Here is an 18,695-nt window from a genome sequence, read left to right on the forward strand (position 1 = left end):
GGATGGTATAATAAAATTGTGGGGTCTGCGTTCGCGCCTGGTCTCCATAGAATAAAAATAGGCAGAAACCTTAATAAAGACTTTTCATATCTATCTGCGTAAGTATACTTTGATAATTATGTTTCAGTTTGAAGAAATATGGTATGATAAAATTATGGGGTGTTCGTTCGCGCCTGACCTCCATAGAATGGAAATATGTCACAAAGTTTAACAAGGCTTTTTAATATAGATCCACAGAATATTGTGATAAGTGTTTCAGTGTAAACAGGTATGGTATAATAAATTATGAGGTTTATCTGTTTTATTTTTATTTTCCACATATTTTGCTTTGGTTTTGATACCCCCAAATTCGAAGCTATCTCTTTACAACCCTTCCTTTTCATAACCTTTCATACTTTCATAAATAAGAGTCTATTTTTTGTAGACTGTTTTTGAACCCAGTCAACGACGGGTACTTTTGCTAGTATATATATATATATATATATATATATATATATATATATATATATATATATATATATATATATATATATATATATATATATTACAGACGTGTATATATTAATGGGCCTGGCAAGGCCACAGAGGAGACAACCAAGCAAATAAATCCCTAGCAAAATTCCTCTCAAAGCAGCAAAACTAAAGTTGGTTTGACATGACACTATATGTACAAATGTAGGCATATTTTATTTTTTTGAAGATGTAGATTCTTTTTTACCAATTGTTATAAGATTTTAACCAAAGAATAGTATTACAATTTTCAAAAAGCCTGCAAATTTTCATGTCCAATGAGCATTTCAATATTTAATTTGACTACGAGTATAGACGTATCCCCCCCCACACAAACACCTTTTTTTTTAGCAATTTTATAAGTTTCAAATCTATTTGGACTATTGACCAGAATTTTACAAATGAAGGCTTGTTGGAAAGGTAATGAAATAAATTGTATACTGGGCTATGTGACATTTACTCATACGGTTGCACATTAATGGGAATTTTTGGCACTTTTTTACTGCCAGAAAATGTTTCGGTAAAAGTGCAGTATTTTCCACCCTCAAAAAACTTTTAAAATTACCACTGTTATAGGTTTCCGATAGTGCTTAAAACGAAAATAACGTTTTAAATTCCGGAAAACGAGTAATGTCCAAGATATCAAAAGATTATGGTTAAAGTGGGGAATTTGTTATTTTTTATTGGTTTTTATTGTGGCCTGGTACACCAACACAAAACCTATCCCTCAAAAACTTGTTTTCTATAAGTTTTCGGGTGTGCTGAAAACGACTATCAGATTAAAATTTTCCGCAAATAAACATTTTTCCGGGTATTAAGCAAAAATATACGTGCGCTTGCGCGTACAACAATAGACACAACTTATAACAAAGAATTACATGTCTTAATACCCGGAAATATACTTATTTGTAGAACATTTATACGCCATATTCGTTTTCAGCACACTCGAGAACATATTTCTGCCAGGTCACAAATACCAAATAAACACCACCCCTAAAAAAAATAAGACGCCCCCCCCTCCTAAAGTTGGCTAAAAAGTAGGCGTTCATTTTACATTAAGTTAATATAGAAAACCTATATTAATGGTAATTTTAAAGGATGTTTTAAAGGTGGAGAGATACTGCACAATCAAAATGTTATCTCCCTTAGATCATTAAAAGTTTTTTTTTTATTTCATTTTTCAAAAAAATTGCAGTTATCCCCTTGGATTTTAAAAATCAACGTCCGATCGTAACACGTGTTAGCTTTCCATTAAGCTAGCTTTTTAAAATTTAAAATAAACAGTAAATAAGTATTTCAATTATTCAAGCCCAAAACACGGAAGCATGCACACAAAATTTACTGAAGAACTTAAAACAAATTTCCTAATGGAACTCAATAAGGTATTTAAGGAATTTACTTTTCTAATTTTTCTATTTTAATTTTATCCTAATTTTTCTCTCCTAATTTTCCATCTTCGTTATCAACATAAAATTTACAACTTCTTTCTTATGTTTTAGATATTTTCAAGACTATCCACCTAACTTACTACAAAATGCTAGTTTTATTTTAATGTTTTAGGAGATGAATATTCGAATACAATTAATCTCAATTATTATTGTCAACTGTAAATAAAACGAATATCGTTTCCGAAACGATCGTACATTCACGTTGATTTTGTTTGTTTTTCCCGTTGAAACTGATTCAACACGTCTGTATTTCCTACTTCTGTTAATCGTTTAGTGTTTTATACCACATCTCAAGTAGGTATACCACAGAGTGTAGAAATATTTATTGTGTTCTGCATGTATATAAAATTCCATTGTGTGTGCGGCCGATTTTCACAAATGCACCTAGTTTACAAAAGTGACACACACTTTCATAGACAACGTTTACAATCAAATGATAACAATATGTCTGCTAATCTCAGAACAAAACAATCACCTACCTTCTTAATTGACCAAGCCTTAAAAGAACGCCATAACAACGAGTTATATTTTACATAGGTTTTATTCATCTTATATATGTCGGGGTTTGGCACGCTGAGTTCCCCTCTACATCTTCACTCGTTCCTTTGTCCACCTCCAACAAGGTCGTTCACACGCTTGTTCGCTAACCCGTTTCTCGCCAATTCCTTAGTGCGATCTCTGCTAACTATTACGCCAGGAAAGCAGACCAAATTACATGTCGTTCACGTAAGCTAAATCTTGTTTACTTAAAATAACCAAATTCCAATCTATTTTAAAATTCCTAAATCGACTTTGTTTATTTTATTTCTAAATTAAATTCCTAACTAAACATTCCAAACTATAAATCCACATTTTCCAAAATCTAATTGTTTTATTTTTCTAATAATAATACTCGACCAGGTAACCCGGCATTTTCCAGTCCACATCAAACATATAGACTCAAAGAATATAAATAATTGATATAAATTAAAAAAAACAAAAAACAAAAAAAAATGGGTATCCTGAACTTGTCAGCTTTAAGATGACTGCCATTAAATCAGCATTATCTTAACGAAATTATTTCAGCTTGGCTTCATCAATAATTTAATGAGTAAGCAATGCCTTAATAATTAGGTTACGTGATCACGGTATTATTTTCTCATTAAAGTATTAATTGAACGCAATTATTATAAAAGTAGAATTAATTTGATTAAGTATGTGTTAATGGCAGGCATCTTAAAGCTAAAATGTTCAAGAACCTTTATAAGTATATAAACCTTTATAGGGATATACGTCTAAGAACGTTTTTCCTCTAATTCTATAGAATATACTAAAATAAATTGCTGTCATTTCCAAAAGTTTTACTATTGGTACACAACGAATTAGGGCCCGGCAAAAACCACGAAAAAGCACGACAACTGACCTCTGTTAATTCTCTGTTCGTGCAATTAAGAAACCTGCGCCGCCGGACAATCAGGCACAACCACTAGTTACTGCTGATTCTGTATTTAAACAATATCGGCACATCAAAAATAAAACAGATTTAGACATAATATTCAGCCATAAGACATATATGAAATCAAAAGGTTTTTTTTTTTTCTGGCAAAACTTCCAAAGATATTTGCCAATAAAAATAAACTCATTTTTTTTTAATTCTGAAAAAAAAGAGGAACACTTTTAACATAATAATCTGCACAAAACAAAACAAAAAGTACTTATCATCAAGCGACACACACACACACACACATACACACACACACACACACATATGATTTGTTATTTTTTATTAGCGATTCTGTTTTATTTATTATTCCGCTTACATAAGCGATAAAAGAGTTACCTCCTCTTTGTTCATTTGTGTCGACCCCTTTTTTTCTGGACGCATTTGTTTTATTTATTATTATTATTTATAAATATTAAAATATTTTTTATTGAAATATTTATTAAATATTTTTACGAGCATTTGTTTTATATGAACATGTACATGTTCTTACATATTCATAAGCATGTTTCGATCAGCCAGTAACAAGTAACTACAGACCTTTCAATACGATATTTGTTATAAAAAAGTTAAGTCCGTCATATATATATATATATATATATATATATATATATATATATATATATATATATATACTAGCATGGGTGCCCGGCGTTGCCCGGGTGTTTGGAGGTGTATACTGATCAAAAAAAGGTCATTTTTTTTAACTTTGACCCCTATTATGACCCCTTAAAATTTGTTGTTTAGAGCTCTAATCAAGTTATTAAGTTAGATCCATGTGTTACGTTGTGCAAGGACCCCAGGTTGAGAACGGTCGTAGTTAGTAAGTTCCCCGCTGCAACAAAACCAAGCAGCCGTCTTTTATTGATCGTCTATTTTGTTTAGGACTCTGGTTGTTATGGTAACGGCCAAGACAGCAGAGTTATTTCCCCCTTGACCGTGCATTTTTCTCTCTTACTTGCCGTCAGCTGTCAATCGCTTGTCATAACAATGTTGCCGGCTGAAAGAAAATTAACATGCACACAAAGATCAGACGTAACTCAGCATACCAATCAAGACTTAAGACACGCTGGCTTTTTATATAAAAATATATTTTGTGTTAGAATTATTTTTCTCGTTCTGTACATAGAGATTTTTAACAGTTCACAATTTAACGGTTCGGCTTACTGTTCTGTTTCAGTGATGGAGAGGGGGGGAAACATTATGCTCTCGACAACGCACGTCTCATCTATCGGCGTCTCTCTCTACTTTTTTTCTTCTTCTCCTGCACTCCAAAAATCACCTCTTTATATTAGTATGTGTTTTTGCTCTGTAATTTTCCACGCCACCGGTCGATCACTCTGTTATCGATAATGGATCACGCGTTTAAATTTATTTAATTACTTGGATTTGGCAGGTGCACGTTTTAATGACTTAATGAGGTCAAGTTTGACTGCAGGATAGTATTTCATTTACTGCGGGAACGCATTTTTTTTATTTTTATTTTCCCAAGATGTTATAGAAAAAAGACTAACCCACATGCGGCGAGCGACAAATGTTGAATATTTATCTTCCCGAAGTCGAGCAAATTAAATAGACAGGCGAACTCTGAGATATTACGATTTATATGTGATATAAAAAGTTTTAAGAAGTTGTGAACCGACCGATCGCTTCTCTGAAAGAAACCTTTTGTAGACATTCAGAAAAAGCGAACACACATACACACATACATACATTTTCGCTTTTATATTTATAGATAAATTTTAAAATCTTAGTTAAAAAATAATTTGGAAATCTTAAGTAATTCACAATTATATTCTAAGTACCGCCTGCACGATTTGAACCTTCAACCTCTAGAAGAATGTCACTTACAAGTAACTTTTTACCTAGTACTTTATCCAGTACACCACGGGGTCCGCAAGAACAAGAATACAATTGAAAATTATTTAAAACTTCTACCTGGTCATGGTTGACAGAACGAGAGCATGCTACCCCCGTGGGTTATATAAAAGATTCCATTCAAAATTCCATACAGATTTCTGAGTTTGACAGAAGGATTCTCGAGTTTGTCAAGATATACTGGAAGAAGATTGGAGGTTACATCGGCTGAAACAATCAAGTCTCCATTACTAATGATTACTATGATATTATCCCATTGATTACTGTACATGCAATAACCCTTATCCCCGAGTGGCTTCCGGGCTTTGATAAATGGTGACTACCATGCAAAAAAAAAAAAAAAAAGATGAGAACATTACTTCGAATAATCAAAATATCAATCTACATCGAAAAATTTTTAAACATGCTGGGAGGGGGAGGGAGCCCGGCTTTGCCCGGTCGTAAAATATACTTAAATATGATATTTTAATTTGTCCAGATTTCGTATATATTATTGTAGAGCCATGAAAAAAAAGTATTTGAGTGCCATCAGCTGGAATCAAAACCGAAAGTAAAACTACAGAATTCAAAGCTGGTGACGTTACCACTGTACCAACGTAACATGCATAGGAACTGATTAAAGATTAAAAATAAACTAAGATGAATGTACAAAATGTATAACGTTTTTTTTTTCAATTTTGACCCATTTTTGACCCATTAAAATCTATTTTAACCGGCTAAAGACAATAAAAGAACGGTTTATAAAAAATCCAATCATTTGAAGCCCCTAGCGCCGCTCTGCGACTTTTAGTTTCAGAAGAGTTTGAAAATATGAAGACAGACAGACAGACAGACAGACATATAGCCTTTTATATATTTGATTTTTTATGTTTTTTTTCTTTTTAAATTTAAAAATCTCTATTTTTTTGTATCATGTTTGACATTTTTTTTTTTTTTTACAATTTCATTTTTTAGTAAGTTTATTATTTAAATTCTTTCCTAAAGCTGTACTTTTCAACTGCACATTTCCTTTTCAGTTTTTTTCCGCTTTTCACCTTGTACGTTACTTATGCCATTACTTTTACGTTATATCTATTAATATTTTATTTCCATCATATTTGTTTGAAACGCGTATTCAATTGTTAACATTAATACCCCTAAAAACGATACACATGTAAAGAAATATGTCGCGCCGCCAACTGGAACACTTTTCACTAAGTGACCCCCCTCCCTCTAAATCAGCCCACACCGTCTCCCTAATTAGATAGCATCTTGGTACCACAAGTGCCATTTGACCGTATGAGGCCAAGTGAAACAAACGACCACCATGCTTTTTAGCCTCGAGTATCCAAGAAAAAAAAACCAAAGCTAAGTAAAAATTCCTAACTGTTCGCATATAATTTAAAGCTAATATTCTTTCCATTTTCAGGCATATTGTAACCGATAACTTTTCTTCACTTAAATAGACTATTTCGCCGCTTACAATGCCATGTCACTTAATTAATAAGTCAATGCTATAGTAAAGACAAACTCGGTAAAAAAAGAAATTATGCTAAGTTATTTAGAGGACATGGAAACCTTATTTAAATATCATTTCCACCGTGTTATAAATCTAGACTTATTGCATGTTCAATTATTGGATATATTAAAAAAAAACCTATAAATAATTAGATTTATTGAATTAAACCTAAAACTCTATGATTCTCAATTTATTGTTGGTTTTCCTTCACGACGGTTAAAACTTATTTCAACGAATCCTTACGCACCGTAAGTTTATTATTTAAATTCTTTCCTAAAGCTGTACTTTTCAACTGCACATTTCCTTTTCAGTTTTTTTTCCGCTTTTCACCTTGTACGTTACTTATGCCATTACTTTTACGTTATATCTATTAATATTTTATTTCCATCATATTTGTTTGAAACGCGTATTCAATTGTTAACATTAATACCCCTAAAAACGATACACATGTAAAGAAATATGTCGCGCCGCCAACTGGAACACTTTTCACTAAGTGACCACCCTCCCTCTAAATCAGCCCACACCGTCTCCCTAATTAGATAGCATCTTGGTACCACAAGTGCCATTTGACCGTATGAGGCCAAGTGAAACAAACGACCACCATGCTTTTTAGCCTCGAGTATCCAAGAAAAAAAAACCAAAGCTAAGTAAAAATTCCTAACTGTTCGCATATAATTTAAAGCTAATATTCTTTCCATTTTCAGGCATATTGTAACCGATAACTTTTCTTCACTTAAATAGACTATTTCGCCGCTTACAATGCCATGTCACTTAATTAATAAGTCAATGCTATAGTAAAGACAAACTCGGTAAAAAAAGAAATTATGCTAAGTTATTTAGAGGACATGAAAACTTTATTTAAGTACGATACTTAATATAATCAGCCATCGAAAAAAAAAAATTTAAAAAATTTTTTTTTTTTTTTTTTTTTTTTAAAGAAAAAAAAATAAAAAGTTATAAACATCAGTGACCCCCCCTTGTTTGTACACGTCCATTTCCTTTCCGGATCCCTGCTCCGAACTTATGCTCGTGATCCATCATCTCATCTGAAGATGAGGGGCTCTTATGCCTTACACAACAATTTATCAGTCTATACTATTGTCTATAAACTGATATCATCAACAATTAGATAAGCTGTTTTTAAATTTCCCCTCTTGACAAAATTGCAAACCGGAATGCAAACGGATTTTCCTTTGCGTTAGAGGATTGAACTGAAGCAGTATACTTAATATGTACAATACGTGCGTACTAAACTAAACCACCTTTGTTACCTATATACAATCGCCTATACTGAATCCTCATCGGCTCAAAGCTCTCTGTATCCCCAGACTCTTAATTTCTCAAATCTTATATCACCAAGACATCCTTCTTAATTGATACAAGAATCCTCCTGAGCAGTTCAACATCCAGTGATCATATATCCAATCCTCATGAAACTGCTTATATCACCCTGAATATTACCTTAAATCTTTATTCTATCCCTAAGCAAAGTAGAACACCTAATAACACTCTAGTCAACTACTTTTAAAATTAGAAAAAACCCAGTTTCAATATTAGAAGTACATCGTCCCTCACCTTGACTACGGACTTTTGCAATAAGTCATGAAACTATTGTACCTAAAATTCCTCTCCAAACTACAAAATACTGCTGCTTGTATACTAAGCAAGTACCTCCTATAGATACTTTACCTCCAAGATGACTGCCTTGTCTGTTTTGCATGACAAACCTTATTATTTTTTACTTAAATTCTCTTTCTCCTGATCACTAACAAATCAAATCTGCTCTACTTCCTAAGTTGACACTAAACAAATCCGTCTCCCGTAACTTAGATGGGTCCTTGCTCTCCGCCCTTGACCTTAACAAACTCGCAAATCGATACCCATTAACACCTAAAATTTCCTAGGCATGCTCCCGATTATAACTCCCAACCCATAACCAAGCTTCTAAGTAAATACTTACTAGCCTTAGTCCAATACATTGACTTAAAGTAATCTATAATGAACAGTAACCGTTAATATCTCTTTATTAAGAGATAGTATTGCAATAATTATTACACAAACTAAACCGGTACTCATTGAAATAAAAACTTCCGGATATTAAGAGAAAGGCGAAGTCATTCTCCTTAGTTGTAGTCTAAAGGCAACTTACTCAAATTGTCTAAAATTCCATGCATTCGTATACAATACTACTTATCCATCCATCTATACTTTTACTATACTTACAGAATATGCAATAACCTATATCTATCAGGTATAACTGTACTCCATTTCAAATGTTCTCTTGTCTCTATACTGAACATATCTAATCTTTCAGTCTTACTAAATGTCCGGTTTGGGCACCAAATCAGAATTTCTAATAGAAAGTAGATCATACTCTAGCACTTTATCCTAATTCCTAAACCTACTAAACCATATCTAACCATACATTCCTAAACCTACTAAACCATATCTAACCATACATTGCTAAACTTACAAAACTATATCTAACCATACATCAACTCGACTCTCTCGATCCAATACTGTAGCAAATTTAACTGCTTCCACTGCATGAATTTTTACGTATGCCCTCTCTCAGTATAAATGAAAATGGACAGCATAATAATGCCCTTTTTAAACCACACTTGAGGAGTGAAAATCTTCTGTAGAAGCTAACCTAAATGCCCGATTTTCCAGGAGATATTAACCTAAATAACCAATAAATATTAACTACCCATGCGGGGTCGCAGAAATACCTGGATTAGGACCCAGGCGCGGGGCGAACCCCCTCGGAGCTGATGGACCCGTAGGTCTTCCCAGGCCATCCGTCTAGGAGAAGGAAAACTCTGAAACTAAACCTAGGGGAGGGAGGCCTCTTCAGTCCTGGACGACAACCTTCCTAGAGCTGGTGACTCAAACAAATCACCGGTTGGCAAACCTAAACTGCTTAAGGAGGAGATAGACTCTGTCTATCGCTCGGCTTTCATACTCCTTCTTTGCCTATTGGCCAGGCGTAGAGGTACTATCACAGGGACTCGCTTGAATCACCCAGTGGTTGACCTTGTTTCCTGACTAGGGTAATGAACGCCGCTTTTCCCCACTCCTGCCACATCCCATCCCCCTAAACTGGACACAGTGGGGTGCTTCAGTGCCATATATGTCAGTGCAGTTGGACTGGGCTGGCTTTGCCTAATGGATTGAGGGTACCGGATTGACAGTTCCTGGCTGCTGTTTCCGACTGATAGTACAGGAGCCCTAACTCTTTGGTAGCGCTTAGAGCGGCTGCTCCATCAACAGTTGTAAAATATCGGGATGTTTGTAGTGCCATGTCGCGCATGGAAAGGGACCCTGCACTCATCCCCGGTGGGCTTTCCCGAGGCCACAATCCTGTGGGTGAGGACAGCTGATGGTCTACTTGTATTGCATGTCTGGTATTCTGCACAACTACTTGTCCAGCACCCCCTCACTCATCCACCCTAACTGAAACTTTTAAATAAAATAAAATGAAATGACAGCTCAAGCAAAAGTTACGTTTAAACCAGGACCAAACTCAAAGAAAACCAACCTGCCTCCTCCCTTGAGGCTTGCATTTACTAATATCCGCGGGCTTAGAACTAACTTAGATGATGTTGAGTCATTTCTCCTTGTAAACACCCCGGATATCTTAGCATTAAGTGAAACTAACCTTCACTCCTCCATACCCTCTAACCACTTTAACATGCCTGGTTATCTCCCACTCTACCGTAAGGACTCGGACAGACATATGCATGGACTTGGAGTCTATATTCGAAACACCCTCCCCCTAACTAGAGAAATAAAACTAGAATCAGAGGGCCAGGCCTTTATGTGCTTCAGACTAAATATGCAACACAATATTAGCTACTTATATTTTCTCTACCGCTCTCCCTCAAACCAAGACTGTACCCTAATAAACAAAGTCTCAGACAGCATAGATATAGCACTCTCCCTCGATACTAGCGCACAAATACATGTATTTGGTGACTTCAATGTCCACCACAGTAACTGGCTAGGATTCTCAAATCACACAGACGTAGCTGGTAGCGCCACATATAGCTTCTCTATATCTCATTCCCTATCTCAGATGGTTACATTTCCGACACGTTTCCCAGACCAGCACGATCAACATGCCTCACTTCTAGATCTCTTTCTGACAACAGTTCCCAATGACTGTACAACAAATGCCCATAGCCCACTCGGGAATGCTGATCACGCTGTGATAATGGTAGAAATCAGCCTAAATTCTCGCCCTAAAACTGAAGACCCACTACTCAAAACAACGAGGTATTACAAAAAGGCTGATTGGGAAGCCATCAGGGAGCTCATCAGAGATGCCCCATGGCAAAATATCTTTACTCTTCCAGCGGAACAGTGTGCAAATGAGACAACTGAATGGTTCAAAACTGCTATTGAAGCACATGTTCCCGCACGGAAATACTATAGCAAGCCCCACTCCCCCCAATGGTTTACTTCTGCTTGTGCAGCTGCCATTTGTCAAAGGCAGCATGCGTTCCGCAGATTCAACCGACATAAGTCCAGCTCAAATAAACAGAAGTTTATAGAAGCTAGAAATAATTGTAAGAGAGTGATAGACACAGCTAAGTCAGATTACTCTGAAACCACCAGAAAGCGCATCGAAGCACAGAAATTAGGAACCCGGGATTTTTGGAAAATCTACAACAGCGTAGTTAATAATGGACAGTCAATTATTCCCCCACTAACAAACAATCATGAGGTTGCTTGCACGGCAACTGACAAGGCTAATCTGCTTGCCAGTCGGTTTGCCTCAAACTCCACACTGAACTCGGTACACCACTCACTCCCTGATTTTCCTCTGCGAACAGACGCCACACTTGACGACTTGAAAATCACCCCTTCTCAGGTACATGCTATTATAAAAAACCTAGACACCTCTAAAGCATGTGGACCAGATCTCATCCCGGCTGTGCTATTAAAAAAATGCTCTGCCGAGGTTGCTCCAGTTCTGTCCAAACTTTACAATAAATGCCTTAACGAATCTTGTTTTCCCGACTGCTGGAAAACCGCCTCTGTGGTACCAGTCTTCAAGAATTCTGGTGAAAGAACTGACCCACTAAATTATCGCCCCATTAGCCTCCTCCCGCTTTTCGCCAAAATATTTGAGTCCTTAGTTAATAAAGCCCTAGTCCAGCACCTAACAGCTGCTAAACTCTTGACTGACAAACAATATGGATTCAGGCAAGCCCGTTCAACAGCAGATATCTTAACTGTAGTTTCTGAACGTATATACCGTTCATTGGATAAAACAGGGGAGGGTAGAGCGGTGGCCCTTGATATATCTAAGGCTTTTGACAGGGTATGGCACGATGGTCTTCTAAGGAAAATTAGATCATATGGAATCACTGGAAGAATTCATAACGTAATTAAATCCTTCTTAAGTAATAGAAAAATCAAAGTTGTCCTCGACGGACGTACATCCAAACAATATGACATAAATGCGGGAGTGCCTCAGGGGTCTATCCTTGGACCTCTATTGTTCCTGATATTCATAAACGACCTCCCTGATAATATTGTTTCGGAGATGGGTATATTTGCCGATGACACCACTCTCTATAACAGATATGAGGGGAAAACAAATGAACACATATCCAAGAAAATGGCAGAAACACTAGAGGATGACCTCCAATCCGTAGTGGAATGGGGACAAAAATGGTTGGTCTCATTCAATGCTGCTAAGACTAAGCTTGTTTCCTTCAATAACTACAAGAAACCTTCTCTACCACCAATAGCAATGGCCAAGAACACATTGCCTGAAAGTACTTCTTTTAAACTCCTCGGCCTAACGTTTACAGGGAATATGAACTGGAATAGATACATTGAGAGCATTGCCAAGGCTGCTGCAAGGAAGGTTGGCTCCCTCTACCGTGCTAGAAAACTACTTACGCCTGCCAGTATCCTATACCTCTATAAGGCAACCATTCGCCCATGTATGGAGTACTGTTGTCACATCTGGGCTGGTGCATCTGCTGCTTGTCTCTCGCTCCTGGACAGGGTTCAAAAAAGAGTCGCAAACCTGATAGGTCCTGAACTGTCATCTGGGCTTCAACCTCTGTCCCATCGACGAGATGTTGCATCCCTCTGCCTGTTCTACAAATACTTTAATGGTGAATGCTCTGACGAACTGCAAACACTTGTACCTCCCCGACGTAACTACCCCCGACAAACCCGACAAGCTACTAAGTCTCATCCCTTTACAGTGGAGATCCCTAGGTGCAAGAAAGCCTTTTACTCCAAAAGTTTCTTCCCCAGAACTGCGGGTCTTTGGAACTCCCTTCCGGGATTCTGCTTTCCCAACTGCAATGATATGCAGAAGTTCAAGTGTAATGTTAACAAACATCTTTCTACTCTTCTCCCTTCATAATGACCCCGCAAATTAATTCCCTAATAGTAGCCCCCTGCTTCAAAGTGGCACTGTGCCTTGTTTGGGGTGAAAATTGAATAAAAAAAAAAAAAAACGTTTCTCAGTTTTCGTTGTACACATGCATTTCTGCATCTGATTCAGAGACATCGTAACCCACTTCTCTTCAGCTGACCGACTATTGAATTTATTTATACACGTGCGTTGCCAAACTCGTGCTAGCTTCATATGAATTCCGTTCTTACAAGGAATGTCACGTTTAAGCCAAAAATGCGTCTCCCCACAACCTTCACTTTTGTAAACAAAAACATCGTCGTCCGATTTCTCTGTTTACGACGTAATTATTTTTGCCGCTTCGACTGGTGGGCAATCGATATTCGATGGCCACCTTTCAAATCTTTTATAATCATTTTTTAAAGAAGTTTTTTTTCAGTTATGTATCGGATGGTCTCAGCCATGCATTACATAACACATGTCCAAGGAACCTATATCTAAAATTTCAAGTGTTTAGACCAAAAATTGTCGGAGAAGTTTGGTAGAGTTCTCAAAAGTCAAATCGCTGAACTTTGACCCTTTAATCGCCAAATTTCTGGTCGAAATCGGGTCACATCGATTTTCCCAAATCTCAGTACCCTGTATATCAAATTTTGCATCTGTAGACTAAAAATAAAAAAAAGAGTTATTGCGTATGGAAATGTACACACACAGACACACACACGCAGACAGATAGACACTTTCACTTTTATAGATACATAGATGGAATAGATAGATAGATTTGTTTAACAAAAATATATAGGTATACATAAATATATATGGAAACAATTTTGGGTTTACTATAAACTTTTTTCGCAAATGTTATGCAAGTATAAATCATGTAGAATATCTGCATGAATATAATTACAGGTAATAGTTAACTAAAGATGACTATTCAATTAAAAAACCGAAGCAACTATTAGGGAATTAATTAAAATGAATGTTTAAAAGAATATGCAAATGAGCTAGATCGTTTGCTAGTGAATGCAATTGCACAATAAATAGAAAAGAGGGGGGGGGGTTAATATCGATACACACAAAAGAAACCGGATTCATAGGAGTATAGATAGATAGATAGAAGATATTTATATATATATATATATATATATATATATATATATATATATATATATAAATTTTCATATGTAAATAAATAATATATATATGTATGTATGTATATATATATATATATATATATATATATATATATATATAAATTTACATATGATAATATATTTTGGGATACAAAATTTAATTATCGCTAAATATAGACAAATTAACATGATGATTTAAAAAAATGAAAATAAAGGTTAGCTAACTAATTTTCGTTCCTTGCTCAATAGAGATAACCGAGGAAAATTACGATAAAAAATTGTCATGAATATCGCGGGGGAAAGAAAAAATAAAAGAAAAGTGGAAGCAAGTGGCTTGTGCTACGTTTGTCCTGACTTATATTGTACATACATAGTAAAGGCGTCCAATTATTTTACACATTGTTTCCTCTTAACAAGGTATTCTCATGTGGCGTGCACCTGGAAGAGAACTCACTTCCAAGTTTCTGAATAATTCGTTTTTCTAAAAACCCGGATGAAAAACAAAATCATATGACAAATAATTAAATCTATCTTATTTTTCTCGTCTGAAATTCAAAAAAGTAAATGAAACGCATGACATTTGTTAAGATATGAAGTGCAAGTTTTTTTCTACTTACAAAAAGAATGTAAACTTAATATTCTAATATTGCTTTGTGTAAGATACAATTTTAAAGATGGAGGTATGATAGAATAATTTTAATTTTGCTATATATGTTAAAAGGTTAAATATAACTTATACCGGAATGAACATGCCTTATTTGGAATGTCATTTTTACGTCTCTTCAGCTACATATATTTTATCTGTTGACAGCATATTTAAGATTGCGAAGATCAAAAACGGTCTCATCTTAGAACTACACAGACACAAACACACACACAAACACGCATATATACAATATTTACTTACATTCAAAATTCTTATATATATATATATATATATATATATATATATATATATATATATATATATATATATATATATAATATAATGCTTGAGTTGAGCATATTGAGAAGTGATACACGAATTACCATTAACGTATAAGCGACATTCTTTGTGCAAACAAATCGAGCGAAAGTATTTCGGACGATGTCAAAACATCGTTAAATTCACTACTCGTTCAGCAGCCACCAATAACGTAATGGTTAGGAGCCTTCACTGCCGTACAGACGGTCGGGTTTCAATCCTGGCTTGAGATAGTTGCCTGTCTAGCCACACTGATGAGCTGTGAAACAGCGAAACAGTAAGTATTGCATCTGGATGACTATATATATATATATATATATATATATACATACTATATACTATATATATATAGTTATTATCATTATTTTTATTCATTAAATATTTGAATATTTTATTCAAATATTTATTAAATATTTCACATGCATAAAACTTTTCATAACTTTAAAAATAAAAAAAATATTTAATAGATATTTGAATAAAATATGCAAATGTTTAATAACCGATAATTAATTATTGTAACAAAAAATAGTCCGAAAAAAGAACGACTTAAATATAAACAAAGGGCGGGGAATCCCTCAAAACGCTCAGAGAGCGTAAAAATAATACCACAGAATCGATAAAAAAAAAATAAATGAATCTACAATCTTGTATATATATATATATATATATATATATATATATATATATATATATATATATATATAGTAATTACTAACTAGCTCTACCTACGTATTGAGCACTTTTGAAGTAAATACTTAAAGTTTACGCATAAATCTATACTTTCGTATATTAAATTTATGCGAATAAATGAAGTAGTTATATATATATATATATATATATATATATATATATATATTTATAATTATTTTTTTACTATAAATTAAATACCTACAGACACTAGTGTTTCATCCTTTCGGAAATCTTCAATGCAGGGTGTCACGATTAATACCAGTCGATAGATTCGAACTCGGAAACTCGATCCATCTCTCGCAAATTAACAGCGTGAAATAACGTTGAATTGAAACATTTTTAATTTTTAAATGTTCTTTACGTCAGTCACACAGTGATCTAATCGTTATACATACATATATGGGCAAATATGTTTATTCAATTATATTTACCTTTTATCTATACCAATCTTTGAATTTATGAAACTTAATTTAACTACATAGCATATAACAAAGAAATGACAAACATCTATATTTCATGATTTTCTTGGGGGTAGAAAACTTTATTAAGGCAATTATGAAGGGAAGACGTATTCCTTCGGAATTCATTTTATATTAAAAAAAAAGACCGAGGAGAAAAGGAAAATGGATAGGGACTAAAAAATAAAAGGGGGGGGGGTCAAAACGAATGAATTGACATGTTTCGCCCTCTATCATCAAAATTGGAATCGAGGGATTTATTTTTTTTAGTAATTCGTTTTCCTTAATAATCAAATCTAAAAAAGAGACGGGAGCAAGAGCAATCGTATGGGGATGGATTTTTAGAGGCTGATTACGCTCAAACACAACAAGCAGTCCTTTTGCTTACAAAGGGAAGGCTTCCTAAGGCGAACGTGAACAATCCCCAGACTTTTAGGACCCTACCATATATAGAATGGGTCTTAAGGGAATATCCGCTTTGTGTGTTTTGGGTAGGCCATATAATCTTGGACGGATAGAGCCCGAGGGTCTAATCTCACTAGCTACCTCAGAAGAAAGTAAACCACTTTTTACCCATTTAACTAATTTTTTCTGGAATTTAGATTCCAGAGTACTCGTGGAATCATGGGTGTCAACAGAGCCTAATTTAACAAATTTGTCACTATCGCTTAATATAAGTGACATTTTGTTGATTCATTATGACTACCCCAGATCCTTTATCAGGTCTAGTTATCACGAGGGATCTATTTTTACGTAGAGTTTTAATGACGTGAAGCTGTTCATTACGCCATTTAAACTCTGAATGGGATACTGGTGTACTAGCGTAACTGTGGGCAAGGTTGTTTAAACTTGTTTTTAAGTCCCTTAATTTATTCACGGAAACCGTTTGAAGTTTATCTGAAAGCCTAAAACTTCAAACTCAGAGAATATTTCTTCTCGTTTTGTATTACTTGGTGGAATGCAAAATTCTAACCCATGATCGAGTACGAGAAGTTCAATTGGGAACAGTTTCCAAGAAGATAGATTTAACACGTTACCACCTACATTTCAGTTGGTAAAGCAACCGTATTTCTTTTTTATTAGATGTTTTAATTTATTATCAAATTGAAGCTGTCATTTTTTACAGCTTCGTTTCTTGATAAAAATAAGATACCGTAGGAAACGAACTTTATCGCAAAAAGATAATATGCCCACTATTTCCCTCCATAATTGCATGCATCTACTCTTGAATCTTTCCAGATTAAATGCTAATTTATCAGAATGATTCAAGATAAACGCCTTTTCAATCGTATGCCCAGGATGTAATCTTGCTTTTTTTTTTTAAATCTTAGGTAAAATAAACAATAGACATACATTATTATTTACGCAAGAACGTAAGAATGTTTTTTGTTTTTTGCGTTGATCCTATTTTACTTTGAATTAAAATGATGTTGTTTAATTTTTTAATCAAACTTGGGTTCTACCGTGTCTTTAAATATTTTAAATATATATACTCGTGGAATCATATATATATTTTATATATATATATATATATATATATATATATATATATATATATATATATATATATATATATATGTATATATATATGTATGCATGTATGTATGTATACAAATAATTAAATACCAAACTTAAAATAAAATGAAATTCAAAATATTAAATAAAAAACACATCAAAAGTAACTAAATGTTGATAGCTCTACTTCTTGTTTTCATATATACACTAGTAGGGAGACCCGACATCGCCCGGGATTGAATGATGATCAACGAATATTTCACACTTCTATATTTTTATTGTCATCGAAATCATTAAAATCGCCAAGAAGGAAGCTTCACAACGGTAACTTAGTCCAAAATATAGTATTCTACATTGCACTCTAGAGAGCCTACTGTTCCGTTTATAAGATTATTTCATATAAACTTCTTTTCAGTTAACTAAAAAACAAAACAAAAAAAACATTAAAAAATTTACGTGCGGGGTTTGAATGTACAGATCACGTCATGCACCCCCCCAAAAAAAAACTCACTATCAACTTACCAACAGTAGAATTTTCACGGCCAGTTGTTCTATCACTGTTGCTAAAAGGAAAAAGTTGCGTGTTGTTTCATAGATGTAAAAGACTAAACGTCGTTTATTATTTATTTAATAAATGCATTTAAAAACGAACAAAAAGAACACGATTCGATTCATACCGAAACTAAATAATAATAATAATAATAATAATAATAATAATAATAATAATAATAATAAT

Source organism: Euprymna scolopes, chromosome 18 (assembly GCF_053919585.1).
Source record: "Euprymna scolopes isolate OS-2025 chromosome 18, ASM5391958v1, whole genome shotgun sequence".
In the NCBI taxonomy this organism is placed as follows: Eukaryota; Metazoa; Mollusca; class Cephalopoda; order Sepiida; family Sepiolidae; genus Euprymna; species Euprymna scolopes.